This window comes from Austrofundulus limnaeus, unplaced genomic scaffold (assembly GCF_001266775.1).
Source record: "Austrofundulus limnaeus strain Quisiro unplaced genomic scaffold, Austrofundulus_limnaeus-1.0 Scaffold385, whole genome shotgun sequence".
Classification (NCBI taxonomy): domain Eukaryota; kingdom Metazoa; phylum Chordata; class Actinopteri; order Cyprinodontiformes; family Rivulidae; genus Austrofundulus; species Austrofundulus limnaeus.
The window spans coordinates 136,210-141,097 of record NW_013952787.1 but is presented as its reverse complement, the minus strand read 5'-3'; the positions used below and the strand labels follow the sequence as shown (position 1 = coordinate 141,097).

The 4,888-nt window shown below is 38.3% G+C and overlaps 1 protein-coding gene across 1 annotated transcript in view; it reads right to left on the bottom strand.

Annotated features, from left to right (window-relative positions):
- ecel1 (endothelin converting enzyme-like 1) overlaps positions 1-4,888 on the bottom strand; it is a gene marked incomplete in the record, with an annotated part of 97,597 nt that overhangs the window by 32,424 nt on the left and 60,285 nt on the right.

Genomic DNA, 4,888 nt, shown 5'->3' with positions numbered 1-4,888 from the left:
ATGTTAATCTGAATCAGTTTAGTGTTGTTTGTAAATATATTTGACAGTTTTGTAGGAATGAACACGTTTGTAATGTTTGTTCAAATTAAACCTGTTTTCTATGACTTCTGTAACATGTTTTGAATAAAATATTTTCAGTAAAAACCTCAAATCATGGCCTTTCTAAGAATCAGAACTCTCTTGTAGATATAAAGGATAACATTTAGAAAATGCAATTATGCAACTATCAAAAAAACTTCCTCTCAGTCACTGAAAATAATTTATTTACCACATTTTAAAGACTGATTATTATCTGGGCCCTTAAGGGTTAAGCCTCCTGAACGGGACTGTCTGACCTGCGGTGTGTGAGACAGGAGAGGAGAGGAGCTCAGCTCAGTGTCTGAGTCCAGCAGGACCTGACCAGCAGCTGATTCTGCCAGGATTTGAGTTCACAAACAACTCTGGTTACTTTTTTCAAAGTTGAGGGACATTACAGCTGCGCTGCTGATCAGCGCTATTTATAGAACATGAACAGACTTGCAGGAACCTGGTCGCACGCGGGGTCTGTGTTGGTGATTCTAAATTATTGATAAGGTAACCATGCTGTGGCTTCACCTGCCGCATTTTATTTTAAAGAAAGAAAAAGTTGCTTGCAAAACTGTCGCATCGGTGCTATGTGATTAAAAGCGGAGTTTTCATCGCGCGCGCACACACGTCTTCCTATCCCTGTGAGGACCACACACAGTGCTCAGCCTCGCTCTGCGCCATCTTTTTTCCACAAGTTTGGCGAGAGGTGGATATGGAGGGATGCAAAAGATAGCTCTGGACTTGATCTGGACTTATTTAAATAAAAATGACTATGTGCCGTGTAATTCTTAGAGGGGCGGGCCGTCTCGTTGGCGGGGGGGTGGGGGGTGTCCCCCTTGTACAATGGTAGGGGAAACATTGATTTAGGAGAATTTGTAGCATTCACCAAATTTTCTCGTGTTCTAAGATTTTCCTCAGATACGAACAGAGTGGTCCAGACCTGTGGTATATTTTACGAGCTGTCAGTCTGCTGTTATCCAGACGGGTTTTCATCAATAATAACTTCATCTTACATTAGTTTGAAGATATTTCGAGTTGAAAATAAATCACACTCTAGAATTATGTTGACAAGAGGCTATTCTGTTGGAATTAGAATCATAATTTTAAATGTAATAATGCAGACTAACGACTGAAATTGGTAAAATTAAAATAAATTGGCTGTTAATTTTGTTGTATAGCACTACAATATTAATATGAAGACAAATGAAGTTTTGAGACATTTTAAAATGCATTTTTTCAGAAACACATCTGACACTTGCAACGGTCGGGAGGGGGTGGTGGTGGTGGGAGGGTGGTAGCGGTGCGCAAGTGCTCTTCTTCTGTAATGATAACATGTTAGCTTGCAGCTGTCTACCTAGTGTCCTCTTGTCTTGCTGCTGTGCTGTGTCATTGAGTTTGACCAAACGGAAGGGTGGAANGGGGGGGGGGGGGGGGGGGGGGTTGCGTTGCGCGACTGCTCCTCTGAATAAGTGAAACCTATGTAACACAGTTGTTTACACTGAAATTAAAAATATTTGACCAAAGAAAAACCGGAGCAGGACTACAGAGACAGATGAATATGATTTAGATTTTTATTTCTGTGACTGTACGATGCACAGGAGACACAACTTTAACAGCAGTCGTCATTTCATTCCTCGTGTTTAAAGCAGATCCTTTAATTCCACAGCTGACACTGCAAAAATTACTTTTTTTGTGGATCTCCAAGAGCAGAACTTCAGCCTCCGAACTCGTAAAGTTCTTTTTTACATTGCAATGTCACTTATGAATGGACACGTCCTGGTATGTGGTGCAGGAAATGTATATCTTTATACGGTGTTTTTGAGGTGGTAATTAGGTAAATCACCTCTCCCCGTGCGTGAGCACCTGATACACATTCATCAGTTTTCGCTCCTCATTTACACACTTTTCCTGATGATAGAAGAGTTTGTTGAATCTGACGTGACATGTTCGTACGAACCCTTCAAACGAACAAAAGTAAGAGAAATTTAGGATAAGAATACGAACATGTTCTTGCATGAGGCCCAATGATTCCTAACCACACTGAGGTCAGTTTTGAGTTGCTAAACCTGTATGTTTTTGAACTTTGGGGGAAAAACTGGAGCACTGGTACAAAACCCATGGATAAAAATGAAAAAAATCCAAGCCCCAAACAAGACCTTAGTTGTGATCTAAACACAGGACTTTCTTCAGTACCACTAAAGCTTTCTTATAATTCTATAAGCCCACACTGCAGCAACAACATTTACCCTCATCCAGAAAAAGTTGATTTCACCAACAGTAGCTAAACCTATTAACCTTTCCCACACTCAAACACTTGAGAGGAGAGCAGATTTTGTTCACTGAAATCATTTCTATCTTCTGAAGTCTGTCATGCTTCAAAACTAAAAAAAAAAAAAAAAAAAAAAAAAACTCATCTCCTCGTTGCTTTTGCTGCTGCCAGTCTTTGAAGTTAATCCAGCTTCAAATCACAAGATAACTCTATCACTGAGGACTTGTTTACAGGATGTCTGTTTGTTTGAGTTCACAGCTTGCGAGACCATCAAAGCCTATTCTGACAACCAAACTGCCTGTGATTTTTAAATCTTTTGCTCCTATGACAACAATATTGTAGTATTTAATTAGGATTGATTGTCATAGATAGAATGTTTCATTAAACTATAAATAAATCTAACATAAAAAAATCCAGAAATTAATGCAAGACTGTGAAGAAAATAGACTTCTTTACACAAACTGCTCAAAAAGATCTAATTTAAAACGGCCATCTTCCAGAAAACTTCTCCCTCTGCTTTGAGTTAATTAAATGAACTAGTCTGTTACTGATATTACTCAAATATTATGTTTACATTTTAAGGTGATGCCACTTATACAGATTCTAGACACCTTCTACGGAAAGTAATAAACAACCAAGTAAAAAAATACTGATAGGTTTGAGAAACTAAAATTTGTATTTAAAAACATTCAACAAGTAAAAAGCAGAAATACAAATTAAAAATAGACATTCTTGACCTTTTTAAAATCGTTAGCAGAAAAATGTTTACGTTGGGAAGAAAAACATTTTATGATCACACGGCTGCTCAGGATATTGCTGGGTTGCAGACATCATGACAAGCAGACGGGGGCGAGGGCAGGAAATATATATATATATATATATATATAATATGTATGTATATAAGTACAGTCCATTTACCATTTACGTTCTGACGTCAGAGGTAACACCTCCTGGGGTGTAACCAGGAAGAGATGAACATTATAAGTTCAATTCATTATTATAATAAAAAGAAGTGTTAGTGTGTTGCAGAGTCTCTGCTCAGAGCAGAGCTCCTGTGTTTTGTTTTCAGTTCAAGGTCTTACACTGAGGCCTGCTGAGTGCTGTACCTGATGGGAGTCAGAAGATAGAGAATAAAGTTTTGACAAGAAATCCAGTTGGATTCCTGTTTATGCAGACATGCCATTTTGAACATGGCATTTTTTCCTACAGATTCATCTGACCACAGAACAGTTTTCCACTTCGTCTCAGTCCATTTTAAATAATTTTTTGAGAACTGAAGATGGAGGTGTTTCTGTATGGTGTTCATATATGGCTTTTTCTTTGCATGAAAAGAGCATTTTTGTGCATGGTACTACAAACTGTGTTTACAGACAATGGTTTGTGGAATTGTTCCTCAGCCCTTGCAATATGTCCTTGTTAGAGTAAGATCTGTTTTTAATGGAGTGACCCGTTAGGACTCAAAGACCAAAGGCATCTAATGTGGACTTTCATTTGACTTAGTCAAAGAAAATAAATATATATGCTACACGTACATTTACTGTCTATGTGGCCACAATCTTGGCCATATGTGTAGAGCTGACAGAAGTGTTGCAACAGTGAAGTCATCATACACTGGCATAACTTCAAAAGAGATATTTCCCCTGAAGCAGTTGTAGTGCTAGCACAGAGCCAACTCAGATTTATTTTTGTCCATTTCAGAACCGTCCTCCCAACCCTCAAAAAACTGATGTTATGTTAACCTCAACCTTCTGTTTGACCAAAACAAAACAACATTTACATTAGTGGTTGTGTGACTGATCAGACCAATTCAAATTTAAAACAATACAGAGCCATTGTAGTGGCCAGTATGCCTCAAAACAATTGGAAATAGTGATTTGAATGAATGATACTTTATTGATCCCAAAGGGAAATTACAGATTTTCACACAGATTAGAACCAGTAGTGAAAATCAGGATTCATCTCTCTTTTTCCTGCTGTTTAATATGGCTGGTTGTGTTGTGAACGCTGCACTTACAATCTTGGTTTCTTGCATCTAAGAACTGATTAAACCACTGTCGTGTTTTTGTTCTGTGCTCGGTCTTTGCCTGTGAAAATCAGACCAATTCTTGGAACCAACCTGGAACTTTCACTGGAATCACTGCAGTTGAAAAGGTTTACACCAAGCAGGAAAAACAATGCTCTATATACTGTACATGTGAGTTAAAGAAAAACCTTTTTCCAAACACTAATCAAAGTCTTAAAATTGAACCTAATTTGAAACTTGAATTAAAAATTTTTATTTTTGTAAAATAAAATAAAACAAAAACCCAACAAAAAAGAGCTGAAGAAATTGAATGAACTGAGAGAAATAAGACATTTTCTGGATTAAAAAAAAAGATTGAGTGAGCCCTAATGACTGTGTTTGTCTAACTCATTCTGTTGTCTTCTACCATCAGCCTGTGAGCACATCATTGATTTTTCTGGAAGAGATCCAGCAGGCAGGAAGACACAAACGATGGGCCGATGAGACGATGAGGAGCGGGGGGGGGGGGGGGGGGGGGGTTGCGTTGCGCG